This window comes from Rhinolophus sinicus, linkage group LG01, assembly GCF_036562045.2.
Source record: "Rhinolophus sinicus isolate RSC01 linkage group LG01, ASM3656204v1, whole genome shotgun sequence".
In the NCBI taxonomy this organism is placed as follows: domain Eukaryota; kingdom Metazoa; phylum Chordata; class Mammalia; order Chiroptera; family Rhinolophidae; genus Rhinolophus; species Rhinolophus sinicus.
The window spans coordinates 54,081,309-54,096,014 of record NC_133751.1 but is presented as its reverse complement, the minus strand read 5'-3'; the positions used below and the strand labels follow the sequence as shown (position 1 = coordinate 54,096,014).

The following is a 14,706-nucleotide window of genomic DNA, read 5'->3' as shown; positions in this document are numbered from 1 at the left end:
CATTATCTGAAGATCCTATCTAGTACAATTATAAAATATTAAGAAAAATTAAAGTCCTAAATAAATGTAGGTATAAACTATGTTAATGAATTGAAGATTTGATATTCTAATATGTTCAGTTTTCCTATAGATTCAATAAAGTTCTAATCAAAACTTTCGCATAAGGAATACAGTCAGTGGAACTGTAACAGCTATGCACGATGTCAGAGGAATAGTAGATTGGGGGAGGGGGATTATCACTTTGTGAGGGGTATAAATGTCTATTACATTGTTTCATATACCTGAAACTATAATAAAAAACAAAGCAAAACAAAAACAAACCTTGGCACCATTTTTTATGGAGAAGATGGGAGCGTTAACACTGATTATAAAATTTACATAGAAATGCAAAGGATCTAAAGTCTATGAAACAAATTTAATTTAAAAATATAATAAAAAAACACTAAGCTATCAAGATTTACAAAACAACAATAATTAAGACAATGTTGTTTCAGTATAAAAATTATAACATAGATAAATGGATCAAAACAGAATTTCTAAAAGCCAACCCACACACGTATAGACCTTACAGACCTCTGATTTATTACAAAACTGGTCCTATAGAATAGTGGGGAAGGATAAACTTTCAGTAAATATATCTTGTTCCATTGAATAGCTGTATAAAAACAATTATTACCCCCAGTTTACATCATAATGAAAAAACAATATCAGGTGGCCTGTAGTTTCATATGTGGGACCTAAAATAGTAAAACATCTAGAAGATACTACTGGTGAGTGTTTTTATTTTATTTTTTTTTTAATTAAAGTTTAGTGGGGGGACAATTGTATAGGTGAGTATTTTCATGACCTTGGGATAGAAAAATAGTATTTAAGCAGAAATATAAAAAGCATTCATTATGAATGTAACCATTAATATATTGGACTACATTAAATTTAAGAGTTCTGTTCATCAAAAGAAACCACTTGTAAGTAACAAAAAGGTAAGCCACAGATTGTGATAAACAATTAGATTCAAGTAAAAAGAACTTGATCAATGATAATTTTAAAAGCTCAGACAATTTAATATTAAAATAGGAAAAATCTCAAAGGAGCATTTCACAATACAGGACATCCTAACAACCAATAAATGCATGGGAAAACATCCAATACCATGAGGGAAATGCAAATTAAAACCACAATGAGATAACACTACATATCTGTCAGAGGTCTAAAATGAAAAGATTGACAAAACCAATTATTAACCAAGGATACGAAGACAATGAAAAGTATATACACTCTTAATAGAAATACAAGCTGGTATAACCACTTTGGAAACTCTAGGGTTATATTTATGAAAACTGGTATATGGTGCTAAAGCCAGGCTTCCGGATAGATCATTGATCCCTGCCTCGTGGTATTCACTCTACAGGGTTGTTCCCTCCTGCAATGAATAGAGCTGACCTCTGTAACTAGCAGACTATTTTAGACATAATAGTGTATGATTTCCAAGACCAGGTCATAAAAGATGCTGTGGTCTCTGCCTGGCTCTTTCTTGGATCACTCATTCTTGGGGAAGCCAGTTACCGTATCATGAGGGCATTCAAGCAGACCGAAGAAGAGGCCTACATGGTGAGGATCTGAGGCCTCTTCCCAGTAGCCATTTGAGTAAGTCATTTTGGAAACAGATCCTCCAACCCCAGTCAAGTTTTCAAATAACTGCATCCTAGGCCAACATCTAGACCAGAGCTTCATGAAAGATCCTGACCCAGGAATACACACAACCAAACTGTTCTTGTATTCCAAAGTACTTGAAACTGTGTGAGATAATATATGTTTATTTTTGTTTTAGGCCGCTAAATTTTGGATAATGCACCCTCTGTCCAAACAATTCCACCCTTGGGTAAAAACCTGAAAAATCTTGTGTATATACAGAGAGTGTCAAAAAAAAGTGTATACACATTTTAAGAAAGGAAAAAAACTGCATTAAAATTGTAATACTCAATATATACCGATAACAAAAGATGAATACAAGTTATGTTTGACGTCTGCAATTACAAGAGGTGCTCAAAGTGGTTACCATCAGCATAATTTTAACACAGTTTTTTCCTTTCTTAAAATGTGTACACATTTTCTTTGCCCCCTTTGTATGTGCACAAAGAGGTAAGAAAAGCATTGTGTTTTTTTTGTGTGTTTTTTTAATTAAATTTATTGGGGTGACAATTGTTAGTAAAATTACATAGATTTCAGGTGCACAATTCTGTATTACATCATCTATAAATCCCATTGTGTGTTCACCACCCAGAGTCAGTTCTCCTTCCATCACCATATATTCGATCCCCCTTACCCTCATCTCCCACCCCCCACCCCCCGAAAAGCATTGTTTATAACAGCATTGTTTGTTATAGTCTGTAATGGAAAGAGTGATTACTCTTCAATATTAGAATACTATATAAGAATGAAAAAAAAAGGAATTTCTGCTACAAGAACAACATAGATTCATCACACAGGCATTGTATTGAGTAAAGGAAAGCAAAGTCATAAGAGCACAAATTGTAAGATTTCATTTATATGTTTTCAATAGCAGGTAGATGGAATCTACGAAAAAAGAAATCAGAAGGCATTTCCTCTGTAAGGGGATATGACTGGGAGGGAGCATGAGGTGGCCACTAGGTTTCAAGCAACGTTCTTTTTCCTGGTCTGGTTGGTGGTCACATGGGTATGTTAACCTCATGAAAACTCATCAGATGACTTAGGTTTATTCTGCATTATGTTATACTCCAATAAATATTTTCTCTACAAATGATTTCTATGAAATTTGTCTTTTCATATCTCATAGCACTTCATAAAAGTACTATGAATATGTATTAAACAGATAAATTAAATAATAAGATATTTTAGATTATATGAAAAACAAGCAGCATGTCCTATTCAATTTTTATTTAATATTCAATATTTTCAAATTAACATTATTTGGTTTTCTACAAACAAAATAATAAGCTGATATATATGTATGTATATACTATACATATACATAGATACATACGAGTATATATACACACATATATATAATTTAAATATTAATTTTAAAAATTCACTCAAACTTTAAGCAACAGAATATTTAGCAATGTTAGTGTATAGTAAGAATTTTCCTACTCTAATAATTTTTATAATTATATCGATTATTTTTAAAGTAGATAAAACAAGCCCATTTGCAGCTTAAAGATGGAAACTTTAAAATATCTGATTTTTAAAGTACTAACACCTGCTTGGGGACAATTCAATAACTGAAACTCAAATTAAAATGGAATTTTTAGTTGTGTTTTTATGCATCTGTTTGGCTCATGTCTTCAGATGAAAGTGATTTACAAAGATTAATGAATTCTTAGATGTGACTCCAATGTCTCAGCTCTCACTTACCACTAATTGGCATCTAAGTCTGCCACATGTTACTTAAACCATTAATGCTACTCTTTCCTTAAGTCATCTTTCTGGTAGTAAAAAGGAAAAAAAAAAACCCTCAGATTAGAACAACTCTCTGAGGCTCAAGCAATACCTTTTCTCCCCCACATTCTCTATCATTATCTCTCCTTTTGAAAGAGAAACTATTAATCTTATAAACTTGAAATAAATATGCTCACATTATTCTGCCTATGAACAACATCTCTATGACCATAAAATACTCAAATAATAAGTGAAGACTACATGAGTGTCATCAATCAGTTAAATTTTAATTATGTTTACTCTGATGCTCAAGTTAACTCCCTTAAGAGAGCACTCCACTTGACTTCATTCAATAAGCATTGTAGCAGACACATAGAACACTTATAAGCTTGCATGCACAATTATCATTTCATTATATAAACAATAAAACTCCACTTATCCAAGAATCATGTGGCCATAATCTATAATCATCTAGGATGACTGCAATCTCCAGAGTTCATGAAGGAGACATCTGCCTAGAGGTCCACTTGGAGAGTTCATAAACGGGACTAGTCACATTGGCACAAAGTGGTACATTTATTCACTAAACCAGAGACTTAGTGAAACTCATTACTTAACCATTATTTAATCACACAATAAATGTTTATAACTACCTATTATAAATTAGACACTGTAGAGTATATGAAAATTAAAAATGGAATTAAGTATCAGTCTGGTAGAATTAAGCAAAGTAGAGGAAACAAACACACAAACATGTAAAATGAACAGCACCATGGTAAATGCAACAGAATTCTCTGTAGACACAAAGGAATAAGTGAGATATTGTGTTTAAAGGGTAAGGGGAAGCTGAACAAAGGAGGATGTGTAGGAGTTCTCCAGTGAGAGGAAGGGGACTATTTTAGGAGTAGTCAAAAACAATTGCAATGGGTAGATGCCAGCCATACTCCAAGGTAGTATTGTTTGAAGATCAGCTATAACAAAGGAAGAGACAAAAAGCATCAGGTAGGGTTTATGCCATCAAAGATTTTATATGCCTCACACTAGAGAGCCTGGACTATATCCCATAGGAAATGATGATCCATTGAATGCTTTAAGGAAGGGCTAAATCATAATTATATTTTTCAAAGATCCCCTGTTATCTTGATTTTCCACCAAAGCAGACCCTGAGAGAAGGACTTGTGATGAATTTTTCATTTTCAAGATGGTCCCAGAGGGCCAGAATAGCATTCCTTGGAGCCTGAGGCAGAAAATGACAAATAAAGAACATAAAGATTTAGTATCGAGGTCACCATTGTGGGCAATGGGAGCTTGTTTCTGCCTAGACCTTTTGTACACTGTGTACATTTTGAAAAATGTACAAATATTTCCCAGAATTATCTGTCCCTGAACCACAGGAGGTAGAAACGTTTATTCACTCGCTCACGTGTGTCCACAATGGGTCAATGCTTGCCCTCAGGAGTTTTAAGTCTCTCCTTCTGAGTTCCACTTGCACTCCCAGACTGAGCTCCCAGGCACAGCCATAGAGCAGAAAGTAAAGACACACTTGTGGAATGCTGTCAGGAGAGAACTGCTTTCCAGAGGATAGGAAATAGGGACAGTGAAGGTATCCAATACGGATCCTCTTGGAGCACAGATTACTTGGTTACTGAGTAGCAGCTAGTATAGTACATTAGGATAGAAATGCGAGAGAAAAATGGCTGCCTTCCTGACTGTGTTTGTAATATGTTAATAGGCACGCTTGACATTTTTTTTAGAAAACTTCACCAAATGTTGCTTTTGGCTGGGTACTTGACCTGGGTACTGTACACTGCAGATCCCTACAGAAAGCATTACTGTCTTTGACTAATATCTTAAATACTTTTAAATGGAAGGAATCCAGGCATGGAGGTCGGCTACTGTCTAGTAGAACTTTTACATGGTTGCAATTCAAAAGTTTCCATTTAATTTACATTAGCTTAGGACATAATTCTGTATGTGCTGAAATTTTAGCATCTTTAGAAGTTCTATGTGAGGTCCTCTTGATTAGGTGGTTGAATGTTTACATCACCATTTCTCACCACTTCGTGCAAGGCTTTTATATCACACTTTGATTTATTTATTTTTATGGCTCATATCCTTTATTTCATAAGCACCAATATGGACAATCCTTCAGAACTTGCCAGACAAACATTGAAACACAGAAGGGCATGTTTGTCTTTTGATGGTGGATATTTATTTATTTGAGATAGAGTTTTGAGAAGAATCTTCACTGTTCAGATATTAAAAATGAACCACAGCCAACGTAATCAGGAAGTCTCAAAAACGAATGCTTCCATAAAGGCATGTCTCTAATATTATAAATATTGGATATTGGTAGTGCTTGAGTCTCTTGCCCTGAAAGTAAATCATAAAAACATAAAAAACTTGTCAAAGCAATGAATGAATGTTTCAACACTCGATGCGTTATTCCAGTTCCCTCTGCCTTCTTATTCCTTCACTATTCATTTTTTTAAATTTCAAGTCAGTGTTTTGTTCACCATATACACAGAAGAATTTTATGAAAATAAGACAGAATACTGTATCATAATTAAGCCAATTATCTCTAAATCCTCCTCTTTAGACAAGATATTGTTAAATAATTCTCACCATATCCTTTTTTGGATCAAAAATCATAAATGACTCTCTAACCTACAATTTACAGATTTCTTTAGTAGAATATCAAAACTCTCCATGACACAGTTTTCTTGAATTATTTTCCACTATTTTTTTTGAATTCCTTATCACATGTACTGTCTACTTACTGTTTCTTATAGATCAAATGCATTACCACAATTTTCATGCCTATTATATACTATCACTACAAATTTAATTGCTTTTATTTAGGTCCTAATATTATTTATCCTTGAAAGAGCAAGACAGGACTCATTCTACCTTTCTCCATCCCTCTTAACACATAACATCATGTCCAGAAATTGGAAATTGAGTCTCTTTCTACTAATACCTTCTCTTCCTCTCTGACATATGTTAATATCTTCTGACATATACAGGTCTTCTGACATATCTTCTTACACATTTGACATATACATATCTTCCTTATTTAAGGAAAAATACACAAATAGCTTTGTCAGTTGTGGGTTGTATCTGACTATTATCTATATTCCAAACTGCAGCATTTGCTATACCACCTACAAACATGCTTGATAAATACACATTGAACAAATGGATGGATAAAGAAGTGCACTATAACCTCCCGGCATACATTTCAACTTTGAAAAAAAACACAAAACATTATTGATGTTGGCTGGACAAATGCAACTGTAGGTCCAATGCAATATTTTTCTGCTCTTGTTCATCACCCTGACCAAAATTCCCTACATTTATTTAACTTATACTGCATGGCCACTACTATAAACATTAGGAATTTAAAAGAAATAAATCAGACAAGGTCCTGTCCTCAATCTGCTCACAGTCTAGTACAATAAGCAGGATATATGCAGAAGAACATATGACAGCCCCCAAAAAGACCAACTTGATGGGGAATTAGTGGAATAGACAATAATAACTACTAGAGGTTAGACATGGGTGTAAGCTCTAACAGGGACTGTAGATAGACTGCACTTCTCAATTTAAGCCCAAAGAATACACTGAACAAATTTCTAATGCACCTATGCATAATAATGGCTTTTTACAGAGCATTTCATTTTGGGTGACTAAGGGTTAAGCCAGACGGTTATTACTATACACTTTTTGAAATGAGAAAATGAAAGATCAAAATGTTTGCTTGATTTGCGAAAGCCTATAGTCACTTGAGGTATTAGGGACAGATTTCAGGTCTGTTGACTCCTCCTACCAGTAATGTCTGTTACATCCCTGCCTTAGGATTTTTTGATATACTTTTAAATGGCCTATTTCTTTTGTTTGCTTGCTTGTTCTGGATGTTTTAATATTTTATTTAAAAGCTATCATTAATTTTTCTTCTAATGCAGATAATAAATGATCAGTTAATACTGTTTGAGGTAGGCAGGTGGATATAATCGTTTACCCTCTAAAATGTTGGAATATTTAGAACGAGACCTACACTCACTGAACACAGAGGTATGTAGTTGATCTGGAACTCCAAAGCGGGCATCTGCCTTTAAGTCCACCATTCCTTCCACTACCCCACAATTGCAGAGTGTTTCATCAGCCTGTACATGGACAGTTCCTTCGCCATTCTCTGAAAAAATAAGATTCTGCTTCGAACTGCTGTTGACGTAGTGCCTGATTAATTATAAAAATTATAGGCACTTGAGAAAAGATGAAGTAGCACAGTCACACTTATTAATCTTAACAAAGGTATTTTCCAATAATGCCTTGCTGGTTCTTTGTTCTTAATGATACTAGACCCTGATTTTTTTGTGGAAGATATTATGTTTATTTCTACAAATATCCTTTCTTTACTTAGATTGTTATAAAGATCGTAACTCCAGGGCATGTGCTATTAACGACGGTCTTGGTTTAGTGGGTAGAGTTCTGAGTTGAAGTTTTATTTTCCAAAAATATGAAAAGCAGATTGAATGATTTTTAAGATACATTCTCACTCTAATTTCCTTAATTCATATTCTTTACCATTTGCTTCTCATTCCGTTAACAATCTTACCTTTGTCCTAACAATTCCTTACCTCCTTTTAACGAGATTTAGAGTGTTAAAGAAAAAAAAATTCAATGATATTTGTTAAAGATGGTAAGGCAGACTTTATTCAGAACCATCAAGATAGCTATAGGGATTACTGTAATGGGTTTTTAGAGTGAGGGAGAGAGATTGAGCATGGCAAGGGGAATTTATAACCAAGGAGCAGTTTGGGGGTCAATGTTCAGAAAATTACTAAGTGGAAACATCAGGGGGAAGGGAGAGTCTGTCTAAACCAGCCTACCAGGATTCTTTGCTGAAGACAGGCCAGAGTTATCAGAGAATACTGGGGGATAGTGGAGGATGGGAAATCTGATCAAATATCAAGTGTTATCAGACATTGAGGAAGGTGACAGTGGTTGGTTCTGGTTACACTGACCTAGCAGGAGTTCTTGGTAAAACTGGGTTTTACAAGTAAGTGCACAGATCAGCCAAGGACAAGTTGCAGGAGACTGACTCAAGTTTAGTCAAACAAAGAGTCTTTGTCAACAGGAAAAGGTATCTTTCCTCTTGTCTAATACCAATTCTTGTTCTCATTCAATATCTCATTTCCTCGTGCCTCTAAATATCCAAGTCCTACCTCTTCCTTTAATTTTGTCAATAATTTAGAACTTTATATTTTTAATTCAGCAAACAAATATGATCATATTTCAACCATTCTAAAAGAAATTTCTCTAAGAAAACTCTTTCATGTTATCCACTGCTACTAGATAGACATAGGTTTGAAATTTATTACAATTTGTGGCGTCTCTTTAAGGGAATAAAAAAAAAAGAAAATTATAAATATAAGATTAGGTACAAATAAATGTTTACTATAAAACATTTATTTATAAAACACAAATTTTCACAAATGAGGAAGGACTTGACTATTCAGGCCCTTTCTTCTGAGATCTCTTTGGGAATTCATGACTTGTTTACATGAAAACGCTTCCACTGCAACTGGACCATCTCAGACCTCTTAGCAAAATCCTGTACTCAATGTAACCCATGCAAATGAAGGTCCCTGAAGCTTAAACTTATTATCTTCATGTAAAATCAGCATTTACTACTGCCTTGATTTTTCTCTCTTTTTAGAACCAGGCCTCTAACAGGAATACCCGATGCTTTGTTTCCATTTTCTCCTCTCCTATTTATTCTTCAATTCACTGCAAAATGGACTCCACCTCTGCTACTCCATTGTAATTGTGAATGAAAGTCATCTGTAACTTCTTTTTGCCAAATTGATATTTTTCAGTATTAGTCGACTAGCATTTATATTTGTACTTGCCCATCAGTTCTTTTTCCTTGACTTCCAATACTGTTAGCTAGCCATCAAGTTCTTAGATGTCTTTTTCTTAGATTCCTTAACTGACTCGTTTTGATCTTTTGATTTTATTCTTGCATTTTTACCCCCAGCATCCAAAAGCTTTTTAACAGGATCTGGGGTTAGTTTTTGTAGCGTGGCTGGCCCATCAGCCTCTGGCACACTTGACATTCTGGCCCTGGGAGCACATGTAGGGTTTGATGTGGCTATGAGGGGTTCCGGGGATCTTGCAGAAATGCCTGTACACCCCTTGGCCCCTATGAGGACCGGAGAGCAGAACGGTGTCACAGCTCTTCAGGGAGCTCAGGGTGAGCTGGTCAAGGTGAGGATCTTGCCCCAGGCTTGAGGATGCGGCTTCTCACAGGAAGTGCACACACCTTCAGTTTGGGGACCTACCTCCTGGACTCACACGTCATCGGTTATGCTACCCACAACGACGGCACTTTTGCCCTCCCATCCCAGAAGCTTCATCTTCAGGATAATTCAGGAAAGGGACAGAGATGGGGGGTTGGTACGACTCATGAAAAACCTCTTCAGTACCACCTGGTCGAAGGTAGAGTTGGTTCAACTGGCTAGAAACCTGTATGGCTTCATCATCAGCCTGAGGTAGATGTCCTGGCTCTTGGGCACCTTGCACCCAACCTGTCAGTGTTTGTGGTGGCAGATGTGGAGTCTCATGATGGCGCCTCCTGCGCCACCAATCCGGAAAGAGAGAACCTATTCTTGCCATCTTCAAGTGTAATTTTATCTCAGGGTCTCTCTGTAGCTCTATATTAATTCTATTTACTCTATATTTATTTCTCTACATAACATTTTATTTACTCAACTATCTTCTTCTGCCAAATCTCTATCATCAGCCTATACTTCTTTCCTAAATTTCAGTGTGTATGTACAAATACTTGTGTGAAACCACCTCATGTTTGATTTATTAAAGGACCAGCATGGAGGCTAGTATGTCAGACCTAATCAGCGAGTAGAAAAGGAGTAGGAGATGAATAAGGACAGTAAGCATAGTGTTTCTCCATGTAGCAGAGTAGTGAACATATTGCTTTCAATTGTTTATTGTTTATATGACTTCACCTCTAGACTGAACTCCTTGAAAAAAGCAACTATATTCTCCTTGACTCTGCCTTCCCAGTACCTGTTTACTTATGCACATTTTAATGAATAAATGCATGAATGAGCATATGAATGAATAAAAGGAGTTCCATAAAACTTGATCTAAGTGATTTGATTTGAAAATAAACGACTCCTGTTAAAATATTTGTAACATTCATCCTGTAAAAACACAATAGAGAAGTCTAATGAAAGTTCAAGTGGAACCGCATGCATATATATTTATATATATTAAGTCAATGAAAGGATAAGTGAGATATTGACATTTGGAAAGTATTCTTTCTATTTACTTTCTGTATTTCATTTAACATGCAATTGATTTGTCAAATAATATTAGAAATATGTAAACTTTCTAAAAGTGGTAAACTGAAAATTTGGTAAACTGAAAATTTTAACAATGAATTGCCCTCTTGTTTAAAGTACTAAAAGAGGAATTTTCTTTCAGTAGTCATTTATATTTGATCACTTAAGTGGTTAGGAAGAAATACTAGGTACTGTCTACATGTTATACACTTTCAATAAAGAAATAGAGACACTAAAGCTCTATAATAAGTCATAGAACATATAAGCATCTCTAAAATGATTCTTGCCTTATAAAGCCATCACTTATACTACAAGTGCCTTCAATATAACTATGAATCAATTGAGCACCAATCACTTCTACCTTTAAAAAAAAAAGAATTCTGGCAAAATAAAAAATAAAATAACAATGTGATTATACTGTCACTGTAGTATTCACATTTGCTAAACAATTCCTGAAAACCAAGAAGTACAGACAGTATAATAAAAGGAAAGAAAAAAATCCATGAACACAATCTTTAACAATGTAGGAGACAGAATATCCCACAAGAACCTAAAATAAATGTAAGTGTGGCCAAACCATAAACATAAGCAGGACTTGCACACAATCAGTATCTATGTGGTGGGAGCAGCTGAAAGAGGAGAAAAGTACACACACTCAGTGTCCATATGGTTTAGCTCAGTACATGGGTGCATGCCAAAAATGAATGGTGGCTCCCAAGGGGCAGAGCTGCAAGTTATGAAGTAATGCACCTACTTATTTATTTTGTGTAGAAGAAAAAGCAGCTTGAAGTGAGAATATACATAGGTTCATGGGAAATAGCAAAATGACCTGTTTATCTGTTAAAGAGCTAGAAGGAAAAGGACTGGGTAAACAGTGACAAGGACGTTAGGCATATTGGTATGTGGATGGACTCAAGAGAGGGAGCATAAAGAGTAAGAATCATTGAACACTCAAGTGGATAAAATGACATGCCTAGTTGATGTTATCCAACATTTGTCATTAGCCATACCAGAACTGACATGATTGATGGTCAAATGAATAGAGTGACCACAGTGGCAGAGACAGAAGCTACACATGGGTCTAACAGCATAGACTCCTCTATAAAAGGCACATCTAGCTATATATGTTTCTGAATAGTCAACTTGTCAGTAACTAGAGTGACAGTGAGCCCCTAATATAACACGATTCTTCCAGGAGATCAATTGGTCAGTGGAAATAAATACCACAAAATTTAGGGGCCTTCCATGTTGGTGAAATTTCTTCACACCCTCTTCAGTGTTTGATATTGCCAGTGTTTTGGATTTTAGACATCCTCAAAAGTGTGTAGTGGTCATTGTTTAAATTTTCAATTCCCTAAATATATAGTATTATGAGCTGAATGTTTGTATCCCCATAAAACTTACATGTTGAGAAACTATTCCCAAGTGTGATGGTATTAGGAGTTCAGGCCTTTGGGAGGTAGTTAAAGTCAGATGGACTCCTCATAAAGGGGATCACTACCCTTATAAGAATCACAAGAGCTTGCTTCCTCTTTCTGCTCTCTGTAAGTGAGGTTACATAGGGAGGTTACCTGCCTGCAACCTAGAAGGGGGTGCTCACCAGGATTCAGCCTTAGCCTCACACTTCTGCCTCCCGAACCGTGAGAAACACATTTCCGTTGTTTATAAGTCACTCACTTCATGACAATTTATTTTAGCAGCCTGAGCTAAGACACATATGATACTGAGTGTCTTTTCATATGCCTACTTGCCCTCTCTCTATCTTTACTGGTCAGGTGTCTGTTCAGATCTTTTGCCCATTTTAAAAATTACTGTTGTGTTTTAAGAGTTCTTTGTGTGTTTTAGATATCAGCCCTTTATTAGATATGTGTTTTGCAAAGATTTTTCTCCAAGTGTATAGCTTATCTTCTTTTCTCTTAACAGTGTCTTTTGTAGAGTTGATGTTTCTAATTTTAATGAAATCTAAATTATCAGTTGTTTTTCAAGGATTATGCTTTTGGTGTTATATCTAAAAACATATCACCAAACCAAGATCACTTAGATTTTTCTTTTATGTTACCTTCTGTAAGTTTTATCATTTCACATTTAGGTCTATGATCAATTTGGAGTTAATTTTTGTGAAAGGTGTAACATTAGGGTCAAGATTCAATTTTTTTGCTTGTTATTCTAGCATCATTTGTTGAAAAGACTATAATTTCTCCACTGTAATGCTTTAATTTCTTTCTCAAATATCAGTTGACTATGTGTGTGTGCTTTATTCCTGGACTCTTAATTCTGTTGCGTTGATCTATTTGCCTACTCTTTCACCAATACCACACTGTCCTGATTAGTGTAGATTTGTAATAAGTCTTTAAGCAAGGTAGTATAAGTTCTCTGACATTGTTATCCTTCTTCAGTAATGTGTTATCTATTCTGCGTCTTTTGCCTTCCGAAATAAATTTTATAACCAGTATGTAGATATCCACAAAATAAATTGCCGAGATTTTGTTGTGATCATTTTGAATTGATAAATCAAATTGAGAATAGTAGGCACAATATTGAGCAAAGCACAGGATTTTGCATTTTGCTTAAAAGGATACAGACATGGAATTTACACTGAATATTAGGCATTGGCTAATAGTTTGGCTGATGGTCAGGACCTTGCAAGAAACACAATGGGGGAATTAATTAAAAGATCTTAGAAAGAAGTATATAAATGATGCTTTCAAATGTGCATCGGGTTTGAAGGTATTTGTGCCCACGTGAATTCTCATCAGAAAGCATTTTCAGCAAAGAAGGATCTTAACAACAATGTGGAGCTGTGGAGGAGCTGGGGGCCCACTTCTTCACTGCCTCCCCACCCCAATTCCTGGGTCAGATGAACAATCAAAGTCATCAAAGTTGGGAGTTTGCAGATAGTACAAAATTGCCACATGTTACAGTTTGCTCTATTCTGTGAGTATGTAAGATCTGACAATTAAGTTAGCAAACTTGTTGCAACAATGTTGCTAATCTTTTTTGACATCAGAGGTATCATTATTAATTTGTACTGACTGGACAAACAGTTAACCAAGTTTACTATTTGGAAGTGCTGAAAAGGCTCCATGAAAAAGTTAGACGACCTGAACTGTTCAAGAAACAATTCAGGATTCTTGCATCACAACAATGTACCAACTCACATGACACTGTCTGTGAGGGAGTTTTTAGCCAGTAAACAAATAACTGTACTGGAACACCCTCCCTGCTCACCTGATCTGGCCCCTAATGACTTATTTCTTTACCTGAAGATAAAGGAAATGCAGAAAGGAAGATATTTTGATGACATCCAGGGCATCAAGAATAATATGACAACAGCTGTTATGGCCATTCCAGAAAAAGAGTTCCAAAATTGCTTTGAAGGATGGACTAGGCACTGGTGTCAGTGCATAGCTTCCCAAGGGGAGTACTTCGAAGGTGACCATAGTGATATTCAGCAATGAGGTATGTAGCACTTTTTCTAGGATGAATTCCTGGACCTAATTATCAGACCTCATATATCAATTATCCAACCTGTTCTTGCTCAAGGACTCATGGTAAAGTTCATCTGTTGGCAAAGATGGAGGTTTTGCATGGGCTCAGCAATATAGACTTCCACTCACCACGTGTGATCTAGCTTCAGCCAGTACTATGTGTCCAATATACCAACAAAATCAATCAATTTTAAGCCCCTGGTATGACACCGGTCCCCAGGAGATCAGCCAGCCACCTGGTGTCAGACTGATTATAAAGCACTATTTCCATCAAGAAAGTTGCAATCTTTGGTCCTCTCTAGAACAGACACTCTGAACAGGGATTTGCTTTCCCTGCCCACAATGTTTCTCTAAAAACAGTATCTGTGGACTTATGAGATGCCATATTTACTGTGATATTTCTCCACATAGCATTGGTACTAACAACA

General features: G+C 35.6%; 1 pseudogene; it reads right to left on the bottom strand.

Moving 5' to 3' along the window:
- Nucleotides 1–9,519: 9,519 nt before the first annotated feature.
- On the bottom strand, nucleotides 9,520–10,049 carry LOC109435058 (large ribosomal subunit protein eL18; annotated as a pseudogene).
- Between the last annotated feature and the right edge of the window lie 4,657 nt (nucleotides 10,050–14,706).